Below are 14,173 nucleotides of genomic sequence, written 5' to 3'. Positions count from 1 at the left end.
GTAACCCTGTGTATATGAATATATACTTATTTGTGATTTTTGAACTTGGATTACCACTTTTTTTCACTTTTGAGCTCCAAAAACACTCTTATTTAGTGATATTTACACGTCTAGAGACCCAAATTCATCATTTGATCTCTTCTTGTTGCAAAACAAGGTATATAAGGGCATAAATATTATCAATATCCGCAATCAAACATAAAAATTGTGAAATCATGTAAGACACTGCCCTTATAATATAATTTTTGTTTTTCTTTGTTTTTGTCGCTTGTAGCTGCTTTGTAGCTCCTATATACCTGTATACCTCCCCCCCTCCTAGTCTGAGTCCTCCTGGACGACTATGAAGTGTTTGTGGGCGAAGTATTGTAGTTGTTTTGGTCATAAGTTCCCAATGCAATTGTAGAGCGATGATACAACAGTCTTTCCAATAAAGCTGCTCTTTGTTTGATTGAAGGATTGGTGGTTGGGTTTTGGGTCGGTTTTGGCACTTCGATAGTAGAATCAGTAGATGGATTCTTCTTTACCTTGTTGTTCTTTTTCACAATCCAAATCTGCTTCCGCTTCGCTTGTGCTTGCCACAAACTCTTTGCAACCCAAACCTGCTTTGTTCTTTGTGTTGATTTCCTCGCCTTGAAATACCTAGGAGTTTCCGTGGATTGTACTGAAGGGAGTTCCTGTTTACAAATCCTTGGGATCCAAATTTGCTTGCTATAGCTTTGTGCCGTCATGAACTTCTTTGGAATCCAGATCTGTTTCAGTGTCCTTGATTGTCTGGAATCACTTTGGTGTCTGGTATTGAAGACTCTGTTTTCCACCTTTGTGTTCTCTGGCACAACCTTTTTTGGTCTCCATACCAACTTTGACTCCGTTTTTTCCCAAGGTTGAGCTGTTATATTATTGCTTGTCTTCCTTATCCAATGTTGAGAGTTCCTCGTCGAAGAGCAATCCAGTTGTATAGAAACTTTTGGTTGCCATTGCTGCTTCTTTTTCTCTGGTTGTTGTTTACCTTTGTTCTTGGATTCTTCCTTTGGAGTTGGCTCTGCTCCTTTGGTGAACTTAACTGATTGACTTTCACCTTCGTATTTGATAAGCACTGATTTAGAACTCCAGTCAATCATTACATTGTATTGCTTCTGCCATGGTTGTCCTAGCAATAATGGATGTTGTGTAGCTTGATCTTCAACCATGTAAAACATATGAGGATACACATACTGGTTAATCTGTATATGTAAAACTGTGCATCCGACAGTTTTGATTGAATTCTCAGAGTAACTCGTTAACTCTTGCTTGGCAGTTTGTAATTTAGTGTCATTTGTCAATTGTCTATACAAACTGAGTGAAAGTAGGTTGTTTGAGCTCCTGAATCCAATAGTGCTATGGCTTTGATTTGATTGGTTCCTACTTTGCATTCAATGATGGGTTCTTCTTTGTCATTATCCATTTCTGTTATACTGACTGCGTTTATTTGTGCTCCTTCATTGCGCTGTTTCTGACGTAGTAGTTTTCTTTTCTCCATTCTTTCCTTCGCCTCGGCTTGCGCTTCCTCCACAATCTTTTTCTTTTTCTGGACACGCAGCTTTTCTTGATGTATTTTGAGAAGCATGTCTTGGGTTAGCGGCAAAAGATACTTTTTCACTCTGCATCCACTAATCCAATTGGGCATTTCTTCTCCGTCTAATGTAGCAAGCTTGACGGCTCCACTTGGTGATAGATCTTTAATCACCAGAGGTCCCATCCCTCGCTTTTTAAGCTTCTTAGCATGCTGTTTCAGAGTGTAAACTAGGACATAGTCCCCAACCTTAAACTCTTTAGTCCGCATATGCTTATCAAAAAATTCCTTTTGTCGCCTTTTTTGAGCGTAGATAGAAGCTACTGCTTTTAGGCGAAGCTCGTCTAGCTTTTCCAGGTCATCTATTCTATCAGAAAGCTCGTGCCCTGTCCACTCTAGATCCTTAGCCACCCTTAAGGTTGAAATCAAGAATTCTATTGGTAAGATAGCATTTAGCCCAAAAACCATGTTATATGGGGTCGTTCCTATTGATGTTTTATATGCTACCCTATATGCCCATAATGTTGAATGCAACTTCTGGTCCCAGTCAGTTCTCGACTCAGATACAATCTTCATAAGGACCGTGCATATGGTTTTGTTTGTTGCTTCAGCTTGTCCGTTTGCTTGTGGATGATACCGGGCTGATTTCCTATGGATTACCATGAATTCATCTAGAAGGATCTCTATCACTTCATTTATAAAATGTGTGCCTCGATCACTCACAATTTCTATTGGCAATCCATATCGTACAAAGACGTATTCATATAGAAATTGTGCCGTGGTCCTGGCATCTGCTTTTTGAGTTGCCTTTGCTTCGACCCACTTTGTTAGATAGTCTGTAGCCACAACAATGTATTGTGCATGAGTTTTATATGCAGGAGGTGAAATGGGTCCGACATAATCAATCCCCCATTTCGCAAAAGCTCTTGCCCCCATCATTGGTCTAAGCGGCATATCATCTCTTTTAAGTGGTACTTTGGTCCGCTGACAGTCATCACACCGTTTAACGTATTCCTCAGCGTCCATATGTAATGTTGGCCACCATATTCCTGTGGCTAAGACAAGTTTTGCTGTCTTATCACCTGAGAAATGGCCTCCACCTACTCCTCCATGAGCTTGCTCCAGGATTATCACATACTCGGACTCTGATGCGCAAATCCTAAGCTGGTTGTCTTTACCTCTCTTATAGAGTTGATCTCCTATTAAAGCGTAATCTCTAGCTTCTGTCTCTACAGATTTTTGACGAGCTTTTGATGTTCCTTCTGGGAAAGTTCTATTTGTGAGATATTCAACAATATACTGACTCCATTCCGGAGCGATCATTATCTGATATAATGTCGAATACTCTGCTGGAGGTTTTGATGAACATACAATACATACAGTGACATATTCATGTACGCTTTCTTTCATTCCTGGCCAATAGACTCCCAATTGTAACAAATTCCTATATGTGTTCCTTCTTGAACAATGAAATGCACATTCCTGAACATGTGCTTCGCACAGATATATATTATATTCCTCAGGATTGATGCATAGTCGTAAAAATGATCATTTCCCAATTGATACAACCTTCCTGCAACCAATTGAAGATTCTTGGATTGCTGAATAGCAATATGTTTCTGGTTGTATTCTCTTCTATCAAACTCTCCTCCATAGGTTAATAGGCTAACGACATTTTGAGACCACTTCGGTATCATTTCTATGTTGAACAAGTACGCGTCTGGCATGTCGTCATCTACTCCTATAGGGTCTTCTCCATTCGTCAATCGCGAAAGATGATCAGCTCTAAGATGTGTTTTTCCTTTCTTTACTACTACCGTGAAGTCGAATTCCAGTAAGATAATGAACCATCTCACTATTCTCCCGGTATTACATGGTTTATTCACTAGGTAGAGCAAAGCTTGGTGATCCGTAAAAAACACAAACTTGTTGGCTAGAAGATAATGCTGAAATTTCTTCACAGCATATATCATTCCTAATCCTTCTCGCTCTGTTGTGGTGTAATTCTTCTCTGCATTGTTGAGCTGTCGACTGGCGTAACAGATAGGAAAATCCATGTTTCCTTCTTCTGGCTGAGCCAGAATGCATCCTATTGCATATGCCGAAGCATCTATATGCACATGGAATATCTTCTCCCAATCTGGTGATTTCAAGACTGAGCAGTAATGAGTGCCTCTTTCAATTTCTTGAATGATTCCTCACACTCCTCTGTTCATTCAAAGTTCACTATTAGCCTGTAAAGTGGTTGGCCTATTATAGCGTACATGTAAATGAATCGTCTATAATATCCGCAATGTCCCATAAAGCTCTGTACTTGTTTCGCATTGGTTGGTCTAGGCATATCCACTATAACTTTTATCTTCTCTAAATCCGTGGATATTCCGTTTTGTGAGACAATATGTCCCAGAATTCTGCCCTGTTGGACCATAAACACACATTTCTCAGGATTGAGACAAATGCGATATGTCCTACATTTCTCAAATACTTTCCTTAGGTGTTCTAGATGCTCATCTCTCAGAAGAGAATGTACACATAAGTCATCCATGTATATTTCTAGAAACAACCTTAAGTATTCTTTGAAAGCATGCGTCATCAGCCTCTGGAAGGTTGCGGGAGCATTGGTTAGACCAAAATGCATAACCCGATAAGCATAAATTCCCCACTCCGTTGCAAAAGCTGTTTTATGTTGATCTGCCGGTGCTATGGCTAGCTGGTTATATCCTGAAAAACCATCAAGAAAGGAGTATGATGTTTTTCCTGATACACGCTCTAGAACATGATCAGTTATCGGCAGGGGATAATTGTCCCTTATTATTGCAGCATTCACTTTCTTTAAGTTGACACACACTCGGAGTTTTCCGTTCTTCTTGGGTACCACCACAATTGGAGATACCCAATCGGTGTGTTCAATCTCGTATATGAATTTAGCTTCCATTAGCTTATCTATCTCTTCTTTGATTCGCTTAGCAAACGTATCATTATATGTGTATGGTCTCTGTCTGCTAGGCTTTGCATCTTGTTTTAGTGGGATTGTGTGTTGGTATATCGATGGGTCAACTCCCTTTAAGTCCTTATAAGACCATGCAAACACATCCCTGTACTCTCTGAGAAGACTCAAAAGTCTCTCTTCCTCGCCTGGAGACAAATCTGTGGCTATGTACACCAGGCTAGGTGTCTCACCTGGAGCTGCTAAATCAACTTTTTTTGCATCCTCCGGTCCGTCATAAGATTCGTTCTGCCTTCTCTCTCGAATAGGTTGGGTTAATACCACCTTCCTATCCTCTATTGTGAATTTCCATAGTGAGAGGGAACATCCATGTTTTCCTTGATTTTGGCGTTTTCGTCCTCTCCACTCTCAATTTCTGTCGTCCAAACTTCTTTCAGAGTTTTCTTGAGCTCTCTGTACTTGTTTCTACGTTCTAACTTGGACTCCGTGTGTTCTCTGTTGCGCTTGTTCTTTTCTGATTTTTATGTTTCAGTTTTCGTTTCATTCCTTTGAACTTGATTTCTTGAGCTTCTTTTGTCTTTTCGTAAGCTCTTTTGATCATTGCCTCTCATTCTTCCAGAAATCTTGTCCTTAACACAATCTTTCGCCTTAACTAGCATTAGGAATTGATTTTTTCCTCTTATTCTAGGCATCGGATTGGTTCTAACCCCCTTTGTTTTTCTCTTTGCTCTATAGCGTTTCTAGCGTTGTTTAGTTTGGTTCGGAAAATCATAAAATCTGACATCCGTTATAGTTTCTTCGTTTCCGCTTGAATTGTCCCTTGACTCGTTGTCTGCTTCATTTCCCCACTCTGGATGATCGGGAATGTCGTGAAACACCTCTTCTTCATCTTCCTTTTCCAGTGTATCGTTCTTTTCAGTTTCTTTTTCGAGTACAGTTCTCAACATGAAGTACGGAACCACGTCGTACCCGTCCTTGTCGCAAAATTTTGTTGTGGGACCATCCGGAATTGCACAAACATCTAGGGTTGCTAGAATGTGTGTCCATTCTAATGGTTCAAGCGTGTCCTCTGGAAAGGGTTCTCCTATATAAGTTTCGTCTTCGATAGCCCTTTCTAAAACATATTCTTCTCGCCTTAGACTTCCACATTTCGAGGCTCCACACATCCATAACTCCTTGGGCTTACCTAACCAAGCTGGAAATTCGGATCCCGCCAAAGTAGCTGAATCAAACTCCTCTACCGGTGTTCGGTTCACATCTTTGTAGCTATGGTCTTTCAGGTTCACATGTGTAGTGGTTTCCATATTTCTCAGGTATATGTGATCGTAGCCCCAATCCTGGACCATTTTCAATTGTCTCATGAATGGTCTTCCCAGTATGATATCATAGTTATTCTCCTTGCCAAAATCGACAATAGCAAAAGTATGTTCGTATTCAATGCCGCAAGAAGTCACTACGACTTTCTCTAATAACCCCATAGGTTTCTCCATGTGTCCATCTGCTAATTGGAGTTTCAACCTAGTCTTCCTTATTGCTGGTTTCCCCCATTTTTTCCAGATTTCTTTTGTAGCAATGGCTACCCCAGCTCCGCTGTCTAGTATTGCCATCGTGTTCACTCCTTGGAATTCAACTGGTAAGGTTGTATTCCCCTCTTCACCTTCGCAATACTCTCCGACCTTGTTTAAGGGTACAGGCTTAGCGTTCTTTTGTGGTTTGCTCAGCTCTTGTATACCCTCTTGCAGTCTCGATGTTGGTCTTTTATCCCAAATTTCTCCAAGCATTTTCCTACAGTGGTCCACATATGTGGTCTTAGCCTCAAAAGCTCAGCTAGAGTGATAGTGCATGTCACTGGTGTTGACAAGATCTCTATCAATCCTTGCGAGTCCATGACTTTTTCTGATGAAATTCTTCGTGAGGGAAGTGCTCTAATCTCGGATTTTGCTTCATACTCTCCTAAGTATGAAGGTAAGGTATTCAGTGAATGAGGTTTGCTCTCCATTGTTCTAACAGAGCCCCCATCTCCCCAGTAAGATTGCAGATCCAAGTCCACTTGAGATCCTGCCTCAAATTCCACTATGGGAGGATTCCTGATGTCCTTTTCCCAATTTGTCTGATTAGCTTGGCAACTTAGCTCGTTTGCAAAGTTTGCCTCTCTCACTTGTTTCCAAAATTCATTGTAATCCTCATCTCTTCCGTAAATCCTCTGTATGACTGGATGAAAACTCTCTATCTCCTGATCGGTTGTGTTCAATACTATGCGGTCATCCTTGTGTGTATTTTCAGGCTTTTGTGCACTGGGAGTCTTTTCAGCTACCCGTGAAATGATAGTCTCTTGCTGAATTGGGTTTTCCGTTCCACAATTCATTGTTTCTCTTGGTGGTTCTAATAAGGCTTGTGCAGTCTCGATCATTCTCTGGCACATTTCAAGTCTCTGCTTTTCCAATTCCGCGTTTGGGTATGTCATCCACCTCTGTTCTTGTGTTTGGTTGTTCTTTAACCTAGCTTCGTAAGCTCTCATCAGTGCGTCCAATGGTTCGTGTACTTTGTCGACTAGCACTGATCCCCCTGAGCTTAAGCTCGTTGTTTCTTTGATACTCTTTTGTTTCGTTCTTTCCGGCTCATCTCTCGTTTCCCGTTTTGACTCTCAAGTTTTTCTAATCTATCTTTAGTTTGCTTTAGTTCCTCAGCTAGAATAGCGTCTTCACGTTCTTTTCTCAACTTCATGCGTGCTTTTCTAGCTTTCCATGTGTTTCTCTGACTCCGCGGTCCTTGACTAACCACTTCAGTCGCTAACTTTCCATTCTCAGGTTCTCTAGTGGTTTTCTTAGCTTGAGCTCTAGTAACAACTTGCGTTGGTATCAGAGTTTCATTTTCAGACCCACTGCTGGTAGGAATAGTTTCTAGCATATTCAATGTCGTCTTTTGCACTTTGTTTGGATTCTTTGAACAATCCTCAATGAAGTGAGTAACCCCACACTCAGTGCAATAAGCGTTAATTCTAATGATTTCCGTATGTGGACAAACATTCATCAGATGGTCACCTCCACACTTGTAACAGGGTCCTAGTGCTGGTCTTGGTCCCACTTGATTCGTCCTTTGTGGATAGGATGGTCTTTGTCCTGTTAACCCTCCATGAGCTATGAACATCAATGTTCTTGCGTCCAAATTGTATCTCTCTTCATCAGAAGCACTTGTAACTGTTGGTGTTCCAACATTCCCAATCATGCCCCATGGTTCTGGTTGTTTGGGTTCTTCTGGTGGGTAATACACAGTTGGAGACATGTGTGCACCAGATTCTTCATAATAGGCTTGAACAGGCACTAAGGCTTGTTCTTCCTGATTCTCTAAGGTTGGTGCATATCTAATGCCCACTGGTCTTGCTCCTGGTAAAGGTGGTTGTTGTCCCAATACCGGTTGCGGTCTTTCTATCCCCATAGGTCCTGGTACATTTCCCGTTGGGTATCGAGGTACTGGATGTACCTGAGGTGGTGCTAATTGAGCAGGAGGTGCATACTGACGCTCCCTTACATACCCTTTGTTGTAATAGCACTCCTCTGTTGGATGGTTTGTCCATTTTTGTTCAATAGCACACCATTTCAGTGTTTTGGCAATGGTTTTTGGTATGGTGCCATCCTTTTTAGAGCATCTTCTATCATTTGCTCTACATTTGGCATGGTTGTTGTTTGAACATTCTTTTTAGTGGTAGTCTCGCTCGCTACGGAGGAAGAGCTACTGGATGCAAAATCTGTATCCGCTGACACCTCTCCATAAACCGTACAGTTATCCACTAAGTACAATGCTTCTCTCGTTACTTGCTCGAAACTTGTACAAGCTTTCAAGTGCAAGTCCTTCTTGAGAGTGTCGTTCTCAATCCTTCAATAAAGAGAACAGATAGTCTGTCATCTTGTGGTCGTTCACGTACTGGACATCTCTCAATGTATTGTTTGAAGCGAAGTGAAGCTTCCTTCACTTTTTCGTGTTCTCTCTGTTTAAAAGCATATATTTGTGAGACCGTATTGTGCTTAATCCCTCGTTTTGAGAATTCCTCAGCAAACTCTCTTAGCAAATGGTCAATGTCATGGAATCCCCCTATGTTCAGTGGTTGAAACCATGTCAATGCCGTACCTTCTAGAGTAAGACCAAATCCCTCGTATTGTGTATGGAAATCTGTTATCTGCTCAGCTCTTAAGACTTGCTTAAAGAGTGACACATGTGCATACGGATCTCCTGAACCACCATACTTCTTTGGCATACACTTGGCTACTTGAGATGGTCTCATACGTCTATGGTCTGCTACCAATCTCATTGCTCCTGTGTCCCGGCTAAAGCTTTCTCTAGCATCATGGACTTCATGGGTTACCCTTGTCGGTTCCCCTGCCCTGAATCTACTACTAGGAGGTAAATGTGATGGTTCCGCTTCGAACCTTGGACCTGGAGTGGTATATGTGGGGATTGGAACTGCACTACCTCGATTCGTATCCATTGACTCTCTGGAATGTAATGATCCCATTGGTCCGGGCTTCGAGTACTGAGGTTGACTGAAAGAGTCAGCAGCCTGAGTTCTTTGTCCTCCTGTTGTCATTGGGTTTTGCACTCCATTTGTTGGTGCTGGTCTTTGTGAGCTAGAAGTAACATAATACTGATGTAGTGGTCCCCCAAAGTATGTATATCCTTCTAATTCTTTCTTGCCCATTGTTGAGTATTGCCTCCCATACTTGTCGTAAGCGGCAATTTTCACTTCCGATCCCTCTGTGTAGGTAAAGACATAAAGTCTTTTTTGGTCTGTCAACTCTCCGGTGTAGGGTTCTTCACATCTATAATAGAGATCTTGCTCCCCATTATTATATTTGTATAGCCCCACATAGATGTTATCAGTGTTGATCCTTGTAGTTTCATTCTCTCTTCTTAACCTCGCATCAGGGAAGTTCATTATTGGTGCTTTCTCCTCAAGTTCTTCATCTACTTTGGCTTTGGTGCCCATCAATCCCCACTTGTCCACAATGTTAGGGTTTAGGACTACCAAGTACATGGTACCCTCGTCATCTAGATATCTATCTCCGCTATAGCTCACAGGCACTAAGTCCTTGAACTCACTAGGTCTATCTTCTATCTTTACACAATAGCGGTCCATTCCATCTTTGTAGATCTTGGCACCTTGCTCATTGTCGTACTGGTATTTTATGAACAATAGCTTCATTGTGGCGGAAGGGTTTGATGATCCTGCTGCCATATTTTCTCTGTTGTTCAGGTTCAAGTGTTCCAAGTGTTCGGTGAAAATCTCGTAAGATCTCTCCGAAGAAGTATCAGAAACACTTCCTTCAAAGATCGGCTCTAATGGTTGCACCCAACTTTGGTTTACACTTCCCTCGGTTGATATGACACTTGCTTGTTCCCCTTGTTTTGGTTGGTTATTCTGGAGATTCCTGCCCGATCTCAAATTCATCAATTCCCCTAAAGGACTTTAACTTTTCCGTCTCGGCAATTTGTTTTCCCAAGTTTTTGTGGTCAGAATTGATCCAAACTGATTGATACTTGGTCAATTGTTTAATCTTGTCAGTTGGACAACTTCTGTTTCATCAAGTGAGAATTTTGTTGCAGTTATGCTGAAAAAGACATTATACGCGTATGATGTCTTTTTTCACAGATTTGGACTATTTTGGTTATGCTCACTCTCAGTAGCCCCCTTATGCTCTGTCCACTCACAAAATTCAGTTTGAACTCTGTTTGAGCAAGTTATGGCTAATTTAGGCTTTTCTTGGCAATTTTCGCTTTTGACTTGTTTTGGGTCAATTGTGATCCAAATGGGATGAAACTTGAAATATAACCTCTAGACAGCTATTACAATGGATCTGTGTTGGCAAAGTATCAAAATATGTCCAAAATTAGGTCAAAGACATCATACGCGTATGATGTCTTTTTCATCAATTTGGGTCAAGACTTGATATTTATGCTTTCTACAGTGTTTGTAACAATCTTGTCAGGTCAGATATCAAAAATAAGCAGTGGATGTGCTAAAAGACATTATACGCGTATGATGTCTTTTGTCCCAGATTTTGACTATTCTTGGTTTTAAGCCTTCTCCAATGTTTATAATTGAGTTTCAAGTGTTTTTGTCAGGTTTGAATGTAAAAACAAGATCTGAATCCAAAATTTCCTATTCTTTGCGTTTCTTGGACTCCGACTTGTCTTTTTGGGTTTCTTTGAGTGTTAATGCTCTTGTTTTAAGTTGAAATTAGGGTATAACCCCCCTTTTGAACACTCTGGTAAAGTCAAAATTTCTGTTTTGGTCTCTGTTTGGTCATTTAGACATCATACGCGTATGATGTCTAAAGTTGCAGATTTCCAGTTTTTTGGCACAGAATCCTTCCTAAAGCTTTCTCAAGTGCTCAGCAACTCCCAGATACACAGAAAATTTCTCTGACTTTTGTTTATTGCAAGTTTCACTACTAACTCGACGGTTTAGTGATCTAACATGCAATCAACCATATCAAGCAAATACTCCAATGATTACTAGCTCTAGATCAGGATCAAATGAAGTCCTACCTAAGCTATTCCTAATCATAAAATGGGTTTGGTAATTGTGATTTTAAAGAGATCCACTGCCACTCACGGACTAGCAAATTCTTCTTCTATCAACAACTACTCAACACCAACAAAACAACAAACAAATCTAAGCTAAACTAAAAATACTGTCAACACGGAAGACCCAGGAATACCCCACTTCCTAGTATCTCTCGAGATCTTCGGAGTCCACCACTCCTAGATCTTTTCTAACTAAAGTATACAAAGTAGTTTATACGACTCACCTCGTAGGATTAGTCTAAGGTCACCTACTTAGGGCTCTCGTCCCGGCAACGGCGCCAAATGTTAAGGCGGTTACGCCGCTAGCGGAAGCTAAATAGCGAGAACTCAACCAACAACAGAATTTGTCAGACGAGGACGGAGCTTGACCCGCAGGCGCATGGAAACAACTAGGTGGGTGTCAAATCACCTACTCGACCTTCTAATGACAATCACTACTAAGGAAATCAAATCTAAGTTCTAAAATACGCAAGTGACTGAAATCCGTACTACGAACGAATGCTATACGAAACAGGATCTAGAATCATTGAATCGATCTCAAACTCAAGGGGAAGTCTATACACTAGGTAAGAACAACACCCTAAAGACTTGAACTGCAAAATCAACCTATAACCACTCCGTGCGGTAAACGCGTATGAAGACAGGCCGAAAAATACAGGTGACCGAAACTTGACCCCGATGGTACTAATGTGTAGCTCTACTCGTTGTGGTTCTATAGATATGCTGCACGCTCAATTCCGACACACGAGTTGGAAGAAAAATCACACCGAAGCTCGTAGGAACTTACCATACATAGAAGCCGATATCGCGCACTCTTGGTATCTGTGCGTAGCTCTCGCCGTTGCTAACACAATGGCGGTGTCGCTTCTCCAATGGCGGCTCCGTAGCTCGCGTAGCAAGTAGATAAGACTCTCTCTCTCTCTCTCTCTCTCTCAGACACAGTCACGGCGCTCAAAAAACTCACTTTGATTAATAATATCCTTAGGTTACAAAAACTTTGGCTTATATACCTCAGCCTTGGAGGTGAGAACATCTCTAACTAATTACATCAGCAAGTGAAATTACTTCGGGATTACAAGCTGGAAACTCAATTGAGTCCCGTTACTTAATGAATGGCTCAAATCAAAATTAATGTCGAAAGACATTTATTACAATCAATGGTTACAAAATGATGAGTGTGAGCAAAAATGTGGGTGTGATCCTCTGCTGGCTCAACCGAGATGTCGGCTTTCAAGCAGGTTAAAGTTGAGTGATCTTTATGAGAAGCAAAAGTGCGCTTCACCGGTATACTGCTTAAGAAGCTTGTTGACTTGAAGATGAAGAAGGGACACCCTATGTCCAATCATCTGAATGAATCAAACACATCTATGTCAGTTTGTCAGCTCAAGGTGTCAAGTTTGATGAACCTTTAGAGCTATGTTCCTGTTGATCCACATTGCCGAAAGTTGGGGACACTTTTTCACACAGCTTTGGTAATTCTTGCACCTCTTCAAGATGGTTTGAAACATAGCAAGCCTTGACGAAGGAAGTCTGCTTACTGAAAGAAACCAATAGAAGACAATGGACAAAGGCAAAGGAACAACCTTAGTTGTGAGGGGAAGGACCAAGAAAAGTACAAGGTGGAAAGAGGAATCTGTCTCCGTAGCAAGTTTCGCCCAGTGCTTCAAAGGCAAGAGTGACATAGATTGCTCCCATTGTGGCAAGAGGCAAGAAGGGTCACATGAAAAGAGACTGCAAGAGATTCTGGAACTAGCAGAAAAAGGCAAAGGGAAAGTTGAAAGACCCATGGTAAGATGAACAAGTCTCAGTGAAGATTCAAGAAATAAATGTGACAAACACTGTTGCAGGAGTTGATGATAGTCTAGTGTTAGGAGACATCTACTTCATGAAGATTCAATGTGGACTCAACTCTTCTTACAGCATATGATGGAAATGCACTGGGAGTGACTGGATTATAGGACTCAGGGCATCACTTCATGTGTCTCCCAAACAAGGAGTGGTTTACCTCTTATGTGGACACTAAAAGCTCATGTTCGGCTAGGCAATGGGAGACATGTGAGATCTTAGGTGTTGGAGATGTTAAATAGAAGTTTCAGAATGGCTTTCTTTCACGCTGAAGAATGTGAGGACATGTTACCCCCGTCTATTACAAAGTGCTTGATCAGCACAGGTTTACTTGATAGAATTGCTGGCTACGTCACCACTTTTGGACAGAACTTGTGGAAGATATCCAAGGGTTTATGACAGTAGCACATTGGAGTAAAGTCTGGAGGACTTTACATGATTGATGTATCAAATTTCTCTAAAAATGTAATCAATGTAACCGCAGCAGCCGAACGTTTCTTTGTGGCATAGCCGGTGGTTAGGACATATGTCCAAGAAGGGAATGGGGAATGGAAATCTTGTATTTGTTCTGGTTTTTGCTGGCTTTCATTTTAATGATTTTGAATTCTGTGAAACATTGTCTGTATGGTAAGCAAACACACAGCTGCACATAAGCATAGAAGCAGTAGAAGAGATACAAGTTGGCACTTGTTCATTAGTGATTTGTAAGGGACTATGCCTAAACCTATCTCTAGGGGGAGCTTCTTACTTTATGACATTTATAGATGATTACTCGAGAAATGTATGGGTTTACTTTCTCAAGCACAAGGATGAAGGTTTAGTGTTTTCAAAACTTTGTGAACTTGTGGAATCATAGTTGGCAAGAAGCTTAAATGCTTAGCCCCATGAACAATGGTGGAGAGTATGTTTCAAAGGCCTTTCAGGACTTTTGTGAGTCGAAAGGTATAAAACGTGGAACTTACTGTCCTTACAATCCATTCCTCAAAATGGTGTGTTGCTGAGAGGATGAATAGGACATACAAGAGAATGGTCAGAAGTATGTTGTCTAATGCACAGCTACAAATGGTTTTGGGCTGAAGCTGTATCAACAGCTGTTCATCTTGTAAATTAGATCTCCTAGCAAGGTTTTGCAGAAGGATTCAGTGCCAGAGATGGTATGGTCAGGCAAGATGCCCTCATACAAGCAATCTCAGTGTCTTTGGTTGTGAGGCATATACTCACGTTCCAAAGGAATTTTGGAACAAACTTGA

The sequence above is a fragment of the Adiantum capillus-veneris genome, chromosome 14 (genome assembly GCF_014529385.1).
Source record: "Adiantum capillus-veneris isolate H3 chromosome 14, ASM1452938v2, whole genome shotgun sequence".
NCBI lineage: Eukaryota > Viridiplantae > Streptophyta > Polypodiopsida > Polypodiales > Pteridaceae > Adiantum > Adiantum capillus-veneris.
This window is presented reverse-complemented; position numbering follows the sequence as displayed.